This window comes from Danio rerio, chromosome 6, assembly GCF_052040795.2.
Source record: "Danio rerio strain M-AB ecotype USA chromosome 6, GRCz13ab, whole genome shotgun sequence".
Lineage (NCBI taxonomy): Eukaryota > Metazoa > Chordata > Actinopteri > Cypriniformes > Danionidae > Danio > Danio rerio.
This window is the reverse complement of record NC_141026.1, coordinates 18,661,624-18,676,153: the sequence shown is the minus strand read 5'-3', so window position 1 is coordinate 18,676,153 and position 14,530 is coordinate 18,661,624. Positions and strand designations below refer to the sequence as shown.

The window sequence follows — 14,530 nt, the reverse complement described above, 5'->3', positions numbered from 1 at the left end:
ACAATAATAACGAAGTGTGTTCAAAAACCTGAGTTATATCCTAATACACATGCTGTGCCCCATATGGTCTAAAACCTGACAGGTGGGCAAATCTAAGCTTGTATTTCATAAAACAAATATAAATATGGAGATAATAAATAATACTGCTAATAATAATAACATTATACAAAAGCAAATTGTTATAAATGAACTGAAAAAGCCTCCCGAGATGAAGACATAAAAGCAGTGATTTTTCATATTCATGTAGGCTAGAAAATAATATGTTTTGTAATATTTTAATCCTTTATATTTATATCCTATATCTATTCTTATTATATCCTATGTCCCTAATATTTAATTTTTTTCATATGTAAAGATATTTGCTTATTGCTCTCTTGTGCGTATTAAGCAGTGTGTAAGCGAGGTGCAACTCTGCGCTGGAGTTTAGACCGGGTTTGTTTTGGTCTAATGAAAAATCTATTTTAGTTTCGCAAAATAGCAACGCGCCAGCAATGCGCCTGAGAACGCCTTCCTTTTTAGACCAGAACGCCTATGGGCGCACAAATGAGCGCAAATGCATTTGCAATTCAAACAGCGTATCGCAACGCCTCAAAACCACTCTTGCGCCAAGCTGAAACTAGCAACAGACTATTGCGCCGCGCCTTGCATCACATTGCGCCGGGTGTATGATAGGGCCCAAAACATTAACTTGTATTTGAATTATATGATTCACATTTACAATTTAAATTAGAGATTAGATCTGCTTACAGCGCGTCATTTACAGTATGTGTTTCAGAAAAGTGAGTGATTATAAATACACTGACCAATTCATAGGTGATTTATCAATTCATACATGCAGCATTTCCATGATTTGGTGGAATTGAGATCATATCATAAGTAAACCGTGGAGTTTGTGTAAACTGTGCATCCAACCACCGTTTTTCAGGTCGACTTGGGTAAGGTTTGCAGGTGCTCCGTCTGTGCACAAACTTCCATTTTGTGTTTTTTCAAGGTTCAAACATGGTAAAATTGGCTTTAATCTGTTCTGCGACCTGCACCATTTAACAAACTAAATCAAAAGCCACACCGCTAGGCTATTTACAAAACAAATATATATCGAAATATGTATCGGCTATACATCGAAAACACACATTATTTTACACAACTATGAACACTTTAACACGTTTGTGATAATTATTTCACCAATGATGCAGCTTGTAGAAACTCCTGAGTTTGCAGTAACTGAAAAGCACTTCACTAGTGCGGATCTGCTCGAGAGCTCCACAGTTTTTTTCAATCTTAGCATCTGATGACATGATGCACTAAACATACTAATCATAACAGTGTGATCATACAGTACAGGGAACAACCAATGCTGATCATATCTGTGTTATCATACGCATCAAAGGGTAAAAGGGCGTTATATATTTTTTTTTATATATATATATATATATATATATATATATATATATATACATTTTTTTTTTAATATATATAATATATTTTTAATTATTATTCTGTGATTCCTCCGTGCACCTCTAGAAGAAAGTCTGCGTACCACACTTTGAGAACCACTGGTATAGATAGATAGTTAGGCCTTGTCTGTGTCAGGTTTTTCCTTTTTCAGCTAATGGAGAGCAGGCAGAAGAGGGAGACTCAAAAGAGCATCGGTGGACATTTATCTAGAAAATGCTGGAGAACAGCAGGTAGGACTCTGTCAGTACTGTCTATGGGTGCGTTCCAAATCACATACTTGTACACTATTCTATGCCATTTTGTAGTGTAAATGGTGTAAGTAGTGTGTTCACACTGAAATATTCTTTTTTTTTCGGCTTTTTTGCCTTTATTAGGTAGGACAGTAATGAGACAGGAAACGAAGTGGGAGAGAGAGAAGGGTGTAGGGTTGGGAATTGTCTTTGAGCTGGGTTTCGAACTCGGGACGCCCTATTGTGCTACTGCAGCATATGTCAGCGCATTGACCACAAGGCTATTGCGCTGACAATATTCTTTTATTTTAAAACGATTAAGTTCACTTTAAATTCACGGATGATGCTCTTATTTAACCGTTTAAAAGAAGTGTGGACTGTGCACTTGGGGCTGTCTTTCTTTGTTTGCAGATTGGAGTGGAGCAGAAGAAGGAGACTCACAAGTGGAATGGTGGAGATATACTGCAAGACCTGGAGCTCAGGAAGCAGGTAGAACTGCTTGAACAGACTGAAAATTGGAGTTTGCTTTCAAAGAAATCCATTGAGATAAAATAACGACCTGATATCTTTCTCTTTGACAGGTTGGCATGGAGCATGTGGAGGAACAGGGAAACGCACCTTAGTAATGACAAGTGCATAATAAATTAGATACAGACTTACACTTTTTTAGGTTGAATCAAATTAACTTTATAAAACATTTAAAATCATATACTTTCATTTGTACATACTAGATGATTGTCTGGAATCTCTTTAAGCCAGATAAATGTCTTGTTTGCGGCAGGTGTTTCTTTTTCCTGTAATGGACACACAACAGACAGAAGAAGGAGACTCACAAGAGCATCGGTGGAGATTTGTCTGAAAACCGCTGGTTAACAGTTTATGCATTTCTGGAGTTCAGCAAGCATGTAGAGCTCTGTTAGTTGTGTCTTTATCTTTTCCAGGCTGGAGTGCAGCATGTGGAGACAAATAGGAATCACACACCTCAGCAATGGACACTGATGGTCAGGAATATCCTTTAAAGGCAGATGAATAGGTGCATGGATGGATGTCCTTCCAAGTGGAAGGGGGTGGTGGTGGGCATAGATTGTTAGATATATGTATTGTCTGTGGCTATTATTTACAACTTCAACAGGCAGAAGAGTCAGACTCACAAGCAAAATGGTGAATATTTATCTGAGGAACACTGGAGAACGTTTGGTTTATTGATGCAGATCATCCAGCAAGTAGAGCTTTGTTAGTCTTGTTTTTGTCTTTTGCAGATTAGACTGGGGCCTGTGGAGAAATGGGACTCGCACCTCAGCATGACTGGAAACTGATGGTCTGGGCTGCGTTTCCCAAACAACGAAGTAACTCACGGCTAAACTATAAAAGTCTGATGCATTGTTTGAGAAAAGAATGATGTAGTGACGAGTGTTTTCCAAAACCTGTAGTTTCTCTGTCGCAGATTTATCGCTTAAACCAGATTAGTTATAATTATGATAAAATGCCCGTAATGATGCTCTAAACTACTTCTTTAGAGAAAAGAAACTTAATTTATTTGTGCAAATTATACACGCACACGCATTTACAATAGAATTCAATATTAGATTTGGTAAAAATATGCACTCGCTTTCTATAATAACTGAAATATATGTAAATGACACAAACAGGGCTAATGTTTGCTTTACTAATATTATTGAGAAGTTGAACATTACACATTCTATTCTAAAACATATCACTTACAAAAGCTAACACGTATTCTAATATCATATAAATCATAAAAATAAATAAATAATAAAGGCTATTTATTATAAAATGAAATGTAATATTAATTATTTATTAGAAATTTAAAAATGCTACTTTAATAATAATATTAATGATGATGATGGTGATGATGATTCTTATTATTATTAAGTAGGATATTTATTTATTTATTATTATTTTTTTTAAGTCTACTTTTACAATTTAACACATGTAAACCACTTTAGAAAGTTCTAACTGGCAGGCCCATGTCATATACAGTACAGATACTTAATAAATGACCCAATATAAATGAAAAGAATTACCGTATGCTTTTTGTTTTCACAAGCTTTGGAGACGTAACATAAATTCTGCTTTTAAATAATAGGTCACCTATAGTTTTTGCCATGAGGCTGTGTTCAAAATGACATCAATGTTTTCAAAGTGCACTGCGAAGGGAGCACAGTTGTAAACTGTAAGATCTGTAAGATCACGAAAACTGAACTGTAAAAATAGTTGGAACGCAAATTACACCTAAGAGAGATGACTTTAATATTTTTTTTATTTTTTAATAATTGCAACTTTGAATGTTAAAATGTTCTAAATGAATAGGGCATAGCGTGAATAACTGAGAATAGAACACAGTCAGGAACAATGTTTCTAACTACAGCTCCAGATAGTTGGAAAGATGTCTTCTTTGTGGCAGCAAAAGTATCTTAAATCAATCAAATGTAAAGACACAACTGGAATGATTTAATTATGTTAATTATTTAGAGAAAAAAGTATTATTATAATACAAATATTAAATAATAATAATAGTTTTATTTATAATATAATTCAAATTTTAATTAAAAATATTCAGTATAGCTATTTATATATGGGTAAATAAATGTTTTTTTTTTGGGTGGGGTGCAGTTGAGGGGGGCTCGTGGCCCAGTAGAGCTTTACCCCTGAGACTAACAAGGGGAACAGTGGAGATAAACTGGAAGACCTGGAGCTCGGCAAAGAGGTAGAACTGCTTGAACAGACTGAAAAATGGAGTTAGTTTCCAAAGAAATTTATTGAGATTAATTATAGACCTGATATCTTTCTCTTTGGCAGATTTGTACGGAGCATGTGGAAGAACAGGGAAACACACCTCAGTAATCACAAGTGCATCATAATAAATTAGGTACAGCCTTACATTTTTAAGTTGAATCAAATTAACTTCATCAAACATTTTAATTTACATATTTATATTTTCACAGAGTGATAGTCGGGTATTTTCTTTGGATGGACGGACGGACGAACGGATAGATAGTATTGAACAAGCAGGTAGAGCTCTGTTGATGTTTTCTTTGTCTTTTACAGAGTGGAGTAGAGAATTTAGGGAATCACATCTCAGCAATGATAAGAAACTGCTGGTCAGGTATCACCTATCACCGAAAGATGTTTAAGAGGAAGGGGGGCGGTGGTGGGCTTGAGCTGGGCTCAGACTATAGGAGTTTTAAAAACCTAACCGATAATGAAATCTGGTTGCTGTGAACACATGAGGAGAATCTTTGGCAAATTTATTAGCCCACCTCAAATCTTAAATGTGTGCAAAGTACAAAATATGAAAACTGCGCCACAGCACACAAGATGTTAAGGTTATCCTGACCGATGGAGCACATCATTCTCTTTGTCAAAAATTACACTTTTTTTTTTTTTTACTAATATTAGATTATTAAATTATGCGGTGGTTCGGTTCTGGCTTTTTCGGGGTCGACAGCTATTCTCGACTCTTAATTTTGGAGTCGGTGGAATCGGCTCAAGAATCAAAACCTTTTACATTCGCTTAAAATAGCGCAAGGATTAAACATGCTGTATCATATCGTTCTTTATACAAGCAGTTCTCCTGTGGTCAGACAAAATCAGCATTTTAAATCATCTGCAGTCAAAATAAAATAATAATCAGCCTATACTTTTTTTTTAATTTAGAAAATTACATTGCGACCTTCGAGACAGAAAGTTAAAACCTCAATTTATTATCAAAATATTTAATGAAAAGATGTGTAGCAGCAGTTCAATAACAAATTAAAAAACACCCCAATTGAGCCCAAACAACGCTTAAATAAAAATCATGAAATACCCTTAATATCTTCTTAATATAAATGTTTGATACATGAATACAGAGTATGAGTGAACAAAATAATCTGGAGTAGTGAACAGTCTGAGGTTGTTTAGTACTATATTTGTTTTAAAGGCAACAGATGCTCTAACTCAGGGGTGTCCAAACTCGGTCCTGGAGGGCCGGTGTCCTGCAGATTTTAGCTCCAACTTGCCTCAACACACCTGCAAAGATGTTTCTAGAAAGCCTGGTAAGAGCTTGATTAGCTAGCCCAGGTGTGTCTTGAAGGATTCGGATTTCTGCTTTCCAGTCCATCTCATCATGGACCAACGTTTATCGTTTTCATCATCCTGTTTCTCAATATTTAACTGTGAATTGATTTTAATTAATGAATAAGTTAACACATTGCTTAATATAAGAATGTTCAGTGCATTTGCCAGTCTCTTTATACCTATTTTCAGGAGCCAGCAAACTAGATCAGAGGTCATGGAGATCTTGAGTGGAACTGAGGACTGGAAGCAACTGTTTCTATTGTTATTTCTAGGAGTTAATACTGTCTAAAATGTCTAAAGTGATTTTGCTATAGTTTTACGGTTAAATCTTTTAAAGTGATTCTACTTTTTATTCAAGATAGACTTTGTGTAGTAAGAATATAACTGCCTGAATGTAGATTATACCAGTTTTTAACCAGTTTTGATAAAGACGGCGGACGGTACACTCAGCCTTGGATAAGAAACAGATTATACTTAAAGTGTGTGTGTTCTATTTGATTGTTGATCCGTTTCACAGGTCTGGAGTCAGCTCTAATCAGTCTAAAGGGTGTCTGACGTTTATGCTTAGATATTGTTCAGAATTGTACGCACGAACCTCACGTGGAAATGTTCCTAGTCTATCTGTGTTTTAACCAATCAGGTTAGAACACCTTTATGTATGACGCAGTTAATGACGTTATGTGAGAGTATAATTGTTATTGATTGGTGATTGTAAGCAGAGTGGCCTAGGAACTCATTGCGAGTGTTGAAGCTGGGTTCTGCGGATGAAACTGCAAACTATCTTCAGTAAACTTGATTTATTTATTTAAATCTCTGACTCCAGCTCTTCTTCATTTACCAGACTGGTCATTCTTTGGGTTAAACTGTAAACTATCCCTACAGTCTGATTGGGGTTGGAACTAAACTTTGGAGGACACTGCCCCTCCAGGACCGAGCTTGGACATGCCTGCTCTAACTGATCAATAAACAATATAGCTAGATTTCAATTTGATTTAATGATCGATTAAATATTAACCCCCTACACGAAATTCATAACAAACCTAAAATAATAAATAAAATCAGCTGTGCCTCAAAACATATCATATTGCTCTCTCTTGTAAATTTTTTTTTTTTAATGTGTTCTTTTAAACAGCCTATTACTTTACTTTTAAATATCACTGTTTGTTTTGTGCAATTTGTTCATTGTAGTTAAATAAGGGTTTGTTTATGGGACAGCATAAGCCGGAAGAAAAGGAGTGAGTCAGAGCTGTTTTTGAACTTAGCCTTGTCTCTATTTGTATTTAAAAATCCTCTTTTTGAAATGAATTTCGTTTGTTATTAATTGTATTTTCATTTTAATGTATTTAATTTGTAGTTATTTACAAAATAAACAAGAAGAATAGCCCAAATATTACAGCTAAATTGTATTGATAACACAGCAAACTTGACATCGCAGGCAGATCATCTTTAAAACCAAATTGCACAAAGTTGTGTTTCATAGGTATTTAAAAGTGAAAGCAAACTTTCTCTGCAGCACTAAATTTATAATTGCCTTCAGAGTTCATCGTGCTCGAGAATGAGCATTATAATTGCAGCTTAAAACAGCTTCATTCAGGAGGATTTGAAAAAAACAGACTCAACTCTCATATTCCTGTCCTGAAGTCGATTTCAGTACTAGGTTCATTGAGAGTCAAGGAGTCGACTCCCCGTCCCTAATGCTCAGACAAATGTCTAATAATAATAATAGACTTATAATCTCTCCATCATGCCACGATGTGCTGTGCTTTCTTGCTCAAAAGCTAAATTGTTACCTGTTGCACTGCCTATATTGTGTGGAAAAATAATCTGTCATAGCATATAGAGCTACTCTATGTCGGTTTACGGCACTAGACACAGGCCTAAGGATTTTTTTATACTGTACATAGCACTAATCTGTCCCCTATCCTAAACACAGCACTCACAGAAAAGATATATCTGTGATTTCTAAAAGCACATTTTAATGTTGAAGCTTTTTGTTTTTTGGAGATAACTGGCAATTTAGTAGGCATAGCTACCCAGCTACATCTGGCTCATAAATATTCACACACAGAATAACGTTAGTGGCTAATGTAAACTGATCATTTAAGCTTATTATAAGGAGGTCGTTGTCCTATCCACAAACGGAATAACTCACTTTTTTAATTACTTATTATTAATTTAGTAATATTTGACCAACTGCCACTACAGGAAAACACTAATATCCTGCACTCGAAATAGGCTACACTACGTCTCAGTTTGCGTAGCTGTTCATGCAGTTAGCCTGTAAAATTTAATTAACACACGCAAGTTGAGCCGCAAGTGTCTTTTCAATTTGCTCTCACACACAAACATTTATTTCATAAATGTGTATTATATATGGCTAATAATATTTGGCAATTGGGATGTTTATAAGGGTCTGACATGCAGGCAGTGGACAGCAGAATGAAGAAATGTTGATTTGATATGTCTAAACGAATGTTCAATTATAATTATATCAATTATTCACACACCCATACACTCTCACATTCACACACATACACTATGGCCAATTTAGTTTATTCAGTTCACCTATATCGAATGTCTTTGGACTGTGGGGGAAACCAGAGCACCCAGGGGAAAACCACACGAACACAGGGAGAACTTGCAAACTCCACACAGTAATGCCAACTGACCCAGCTGGGACTCAATCCAACGACCTTCTTGCTGTAAGGCGACAGTGCTAACCACTGAGCCACCCTGTCACAATGATATTACTATTTATGACAATAATTGAAATCTCTCCGTCTTGCTGCGATGGCTGTGCTGTGTTTGACTGGCAATAGCTCGGCTTTTAGATTGCTATAGCCTCTTTAAAAGTGAGTCACTTCCTAAAAAATGGATAGCTCATTCCTCAAAAGCAAGTATTGATGTCAATGAGAGTGTCAGTGTCATCAAGAGGAAAAGTCCTGACACCATTGTTTATTCACAAGATAGTCAAATGGCTTTGTCATGTTTTCATTATGACAGTTTGCTCTATTTTTTTTTCAATGCAATAAAGTCTGATTTTGGTGACACTTTCTGAAAATGCTCAAGACAGCACTATATACTATTTGCTCAGCCATTTGAAAACTACAGTAAAGTTAGACATCACTGCATTTAGTGAGGAATCTGATTACAAGACACTGAATATGTATGTTTCACATTTTTACTGCAGATGCTCTTTGCAATTCTAATTTATTCACAGCATTGGGCAAAAGAATAAATACACTCTTATTTACAACAAACATAAACTCCCTTTGGGCAGAGCTGTGCACAACTGTAAACAATATGTGCTGTGCACAACTTTCAAACATTAAGTACAAATTGCAACTGAACCTACAACATACACACGTCTGTAAATCATTCATGAAATTGTTCAATTTAGAAGACATTTTCTGGAAAATAAAGATGTAAAAATTTTAATAAAATTTGCTTGTCAGATTTCGGCAACTAGTTCAACATTTTTGTATGTAATGACTCAAGTAATGAAATGAGGACTATTAGTTTTTAAATGGAATGACTTTTCAGCATTCACAAGTTTAGTTAATTTTGACTGACATGACATAAGCGAATAATAATTTTATAAACAGCAGAGAGTTGTATGAAAGCAATTGATACATGTCCAAAAGCATTCGCAATTTGTTGAAAGGAATGAGAAACTGCTACTATGATGTGCACAAATGACTAATTGTTTTGAGAAATGCATTAACTGTTGTGCAAATGTAAATAGTGTTGTGAGAAATCCACCAAAGCCACTGAGAAAAACTGTAATATGTTGAATCATTTTGGGTTTTGGAGATAACTGGCAACGTTCTAGTGCCCGGCTACACATGTGTCATCAATATCTGCACACCGCTATAAGAATAACGTTAAATCTGGCTAATAATAAAGGATAATTCAAGCTTATTATTCAAAAAAATGATATATTTATTTATTTATTAAAAGCAACATGATTCTCTCCAGCTCATGGCTTTGTTAATACTGAATAGGTTTGAACTGCTGTGATCAGCCCGATTTGAATTTCTGGATTTCAATCATGTCTGTTATGATCAGGGAGGCTGCGATTTGTGTTCAAGATGGCGAGGTGCAAGATTCTATCTTTAAACGGCTCACATTACCAGATAATCTGCGATGAGAACCGATCAAAGTCCTCGACAAGATTTCATCTCCGATTCTCGGGAGGTCAAAATAAATTGGATTACAACTTCTGTAGTCTGAGCTCAGCTTTAGATAGATAGATGTATTCTCTGCGGCAGGCGTTTCTTTTTCAGGTAATGGACACACAACAGACAGAAGAAGGAAACTCACAAGAGCATCAGTGGAGATTTGTCTAAGGAGCGCTGGAGAACATTTAGTGCACTGCAGGAGTTCAGCAAGCATGTAGAGCTCTGTCAGTCGTGTCTTTGTCTTTTACAGTCTGGAGTGCAGCTTGAGGAGAAATATAGGAATCACATACCTCAGCAATGACTGGACACTGATGGTCAGGAGTATCCTTCAAAAACAGGTGGATAGGTGCATGGCATGAATGTCCTTCCAAGAAGAAGAGGGTAGTGGTAGACATGGATTGTTAGCTAGATGTCTTCTCTGTGGCTGTTATTTATTGTAGGTAATGGACATACAGCAGGGAGAAGAGAGAGACTCACAAGAGCATCAGTGGAGATTTTTTTTAAATTGCCGGAGAACAGCATGTGCATTGCAGGAGCTCAGCCATCAGTTAGGGCTCTGTTGGTGCTGTCTTAGTCTTTTGCAGACTGGATTGAAGCAGAAAGAAGAGAGTCACAAGGAAACCGTGGAGATATATCTGAAGAGCACTGGAGAAATCTTTGTTTATTGCTGGAGATCAGCAGCATGTAGAGTTTTGTTAGTTTTGTTTTTGTCTTGTATGTCAGATTACACTGGGGCATGTGGAGAAACGGGACTCACACCTCAGCAATGACTAGAAACTGATGGTCTGGTTAGTCATTTTACTGAATAGATAGGTGGATAAATGAATGAAAAATAGATGTCCTTCCAAGAGGAAGGGGTGGTGGTGGGCTTAGATAGTTAGCTAGATGTCTCGTCTTTGGCAGGTGTTCAAGTAATGGACACACAACAGGCAGAAGAAGGAAACTCACAAGAACATCAGTGGAGATTTATCTGAAGAACACTGGAGATTATCTTGTGCATTGCTGGAGTACAGCAACAAGTAGAGCTCTGTTAGTCGTGTCTTTGTCTTTACAGACTGGAGTGCAGCATGTGCAGTAAAATAGAAATCACACACCTCAGCAATGACTGGACACTGATGGCTAGAGGTTAGGTGTTTCCTGAATGGATGAATAGGTGGATGGATGGATGGATGGATGGATGGATGGATGGATGGATGGATGGATGGATGGATTAAAAATAGATGTCCTTCCAAAAGGAAGGGGGTGGAGGTGGGCATAGATTGTTAGATGTCTTCTCTGTGGCAGTTATTTAAATTGTTTACTGTTAACCCTTGCTGTAGATTATGCGGTAAATAACTCTAAAATAGCCAGTGTTCTGCTGTAATGAAAGGAAACAGTATTTTACTGTAAAACCAGCAGGATTTGTATGAAATTGTGTCATGCAAAGAATAAATGACAGTAAAGTTTTTTTTAATCATTATTATTATATGTGTGATTGAGATAAATGTTGCCAGTTGCTTTGACAATGTGCCGTATACCATCAGTGTTGGGGAAAGATATTTTAAAAGTAATGCAATACAATATTGAGTTACTCCCCCAAAAAAGTAACGTTATAATGTAAAGCTGTGTTACTTATACTTATTATGGAAAATAATGTGTTATGTTACCTTTGAGAAAAAATCCTTTTTTTATACCAGGCTGAGGCTTGATCTCTTTCAGAACTTGCAGGTTTTTTCCTTCTTTTTTTTAAATAGAGGAGCTCTGCAATTAACAACACACTCTATAACCTTTATTTACCTCTAAAAACACATCAGATAATAATGATTAAGGAGAATGTTATCTTCTGAGAACTTCCTGAGGCCAGAGCTCTACATGCCGTATACTGTTTAGAGATTAATGACAGTTTTAAGCAATGTGTTTGATGCTTTTGTACTTTTAGTCTTATTAGTGAAGTAAAATGAGCATTTGACACAAACAATCCCCGTTTACTTGTCCTCCATGTGTTCAGAAAAATGACAATACTTTCAGTGCAGAAATGTAAGGCTCTGCCATCTTGGGTTCTGTTTGTTTCTGCTGGGAGAAAATTATTATTATTATTATTATTATTATTAATTCAACAATTTATTTTTTAAAAGAGAATTAATTAAACTAAGAAGTAACTTGAATACTCCTTAATTTGTTAATGTGTTACTTGTTACTTAAAAATGTCATATTATTTCATAACTTGTGTTACTTGTAATGCGTTACCCCCAACACTGTAACCATCGATGTCAAACTCAGTTCCTGGAGTCCCCCCCCTACTTCAACACACAAGTCCTACTGTATATACACTGCATGTGTTGTTCATTATTGAACCTTTTTGTTTCATTGTAAATAGAAAATGTCTTCATACCTGCTGATTTGTTTAATTTTGTCAGACATTTTCTGTTGTATGTTTGTTTGCTGCCAAAACAATAAAATACATTTGTCTGAAGAATTGATTTGCTTTTTATTTTTCATAACAGTTCAGAAAACTGATTAATTTAAGTCAAACTACAATAACTACTGTATATATGATTTACCATTAATGTGTGTGCAGTAGCGATTATGCTGTGAGTACAGAACTACAGTACAGTAATTAACTGTAAGCAGTTTCCAGTTAGTTTCCGCTACTGCTCTGTTACAGTGACTAACACTGTTGCCAGTATTCCACTGTAAAAAAAAATAAAAACCTGGTGAGATCTAATACATTTATTACAGTATTTATTATTTGTTAACATTGGTAATGTAAATAAAGTTTCATTGGTAATTCACGAGAACTCACAGGACATTAACTAATATTAACAATTTAATTTAATATTACATTAATAATAAAACAGCCCAGACCTGGCAATGGTCATGCAAGCAGACTAGCTTTTCTAACACTGAAGCATATATATGCATAAACACTCCTCAAAGATCTCTCTTAAATTAATATTGTCTGCAGAATGTTTTATTTTAATAATCGTACATAAACATTAGATCAGTCAGTATCAAAGTCAAAACTGTGAACAAAAAAAACTTTAAAAAAATCTCAAGATCACATTTAAAAAATGAGTTCACCCAAATGGTACACGCCACTGGTACTTCACAGCTACTGTGGGGTCACCCATTGTGGAGAGGTCTCAGCTGAGATGCCCAACCAAGACAAACCACCTGATTCTGGACAGCAGAAGATTCTGGACCACACCATAGTCTTCAAAATAAAAATCTAAAACTTCCAGTAGGTGGTGGTAAATATATACACTTACATACCTTTAAATACACATGACATTTTACTCTACCTTACATATTACTCACCCGGATATATATAATTGTATAAGGGTCATTCTCACAATAAAGTGCCTTCGAGACATCAAAATTATAAAACAAAATTGTTTGAGAGTTTTGATTTAACCACAGTTGTTTTAATTAGACCTTATTCCAGGGATGGGCAAACTTGATCCCCGAGGGCCGGTGTCCCTGCAGAGTTTTGTTCCAACCCTAATCAAACAGACCTGAACAAACTAATCAGTGTCTTTAAGATCACTTGAACTCTATAGGGAAGTCTGTTTGAATAGGTTTGGAGCTAAACTATGCAGGACACTGGCCCTCCAGGATCAAGTTTGCCCACACCTGCCTTGGACTGTAAGAAATGAATGTTGGTCAAGCTCCTGCACTTTTTACAAATAATCTGCAAGTAGAAAAACAGTAAACAAACCTCACATTGTGTCAACCCTGTCATGGACAAATGTAAAGTATCAGTACAGTCAGAGCATCTGGAAAGTTTTCATAGCGCTTCACTTTAACCACATTTTTATGTTACAACCTTAATTCAAAATGAGTCAAATTCATTTATTACCTCTAAATTCTACACACAATACCCCATAATGACAATGTGAAAAAAAAAAATAATTTTAAATAGTTTCAAATCATCTCACAAATGTTTTAAGTGTTGCCCAGCCCGCAGATCTACAGTTGTCTGTTAGAGAGGCTCTGCTTGCTAATGCCCAGGAGGATGCGGGACTTCTAGCTGAGTGTGCACTTATCCCTGAGGACACACCTTGATTTGGGTATGATACACAAGGGTGATGGCATCCACAACCCAGTGTGCCAGCCTCTGCTTGGATATGGCACTTTCCTTCTGCCGACTGCCAAAACAGACACAAAGCAAAATAAAACAAAAAGAAAAAGAAAAAAAACAGACTAGAGAATGCTCTGTTTGGGCCACGTAAACACCCAGTGTGCGACCTCATCACAGCAATGGAGGGGTTAAGTAAGCCTCCTCCATGGTCAATGGTTGAAGTCTCACTACCTTATCTGGAAATGAAGTGGTAGGAACCTTGGGCACATAGCCAGGCCAGAGTCTCAGGACAATGTGAGAGTTAGCTGGCCCAAATTCCAAGCATGATTTGCTGACAGAAAATGCCTCCAGGTCCCGGACTCTGTTAATAGAAGCCAGTGTGATCAGCAGAGCTGTCTTCAAGAATAGAAAACTTAAAGATACTGAATCAAGCGGCTCTCTTTGCAGTGCGCAGAGGACCACAGAGTGATCCCAAAAGGTCATGAGAGGTCAGCTACCGATGCTGGCAGGTCACTTAAGTTTTC

The 14,530-nt window shown here is 36.3% G+C and overlaps 2 long non-coding RNA genes across 4 annotated transcripts; both read left to right on the top strand.

Moving 5' to 3' along the window:
* Positions 1–1,521: 1,521 nt before the first annotated feature.
* LOC147843467 (uncharacterized) lies at positions 1,522–6,575 on the top strand. 3 transcript variants are annotated; one of them, XR_015493522.1, is made up of 10 exons: positions 1,522–1,685; positions 2,097–2,174; positions 2,267–2,307; positions 2,467–2,706; positions 2,945–3,031; positions 4,320–4,413; positions 4,506–4,575; positions 4,652–4,718; positions 5,629–5,743; positions 5,955–6,575. It is a non-coding gene; the product is annotated as an uncharacterized LOC147843467 (long non-coding RNA). The 3 variants fall into 3 exon arrangements; XR_015493520.1 differs by having other exon boundaries at positions 5,629–5,889; positions 5,986–6,575; XR_015493521.1 differs by lacking the exons at positions 1,522–1,685; positions 2,097–2,174; positions 2,267–2,307; positions 2,467–2,706 and having other exon boundaries at positions 2,943–3,031; positions 4,482–4,575.
* Positions 6,576–8,572: 1,997 nt separating this feature from the next.
* Positions 8,573–12,401, top strand: LOC147843466 (uncharacterized). The gene is made up of 2 exons (XR_015493568.1): positions 8,573–10,284; positions 10,387–12,401. It is a non-coding gene; the product is annotated as an uncharacterized LOC147843466 (long non-coding RNA).
* The last annotated feature ends 2,129 nt before the right edge of the window (positions 12,402–14,530 follow it).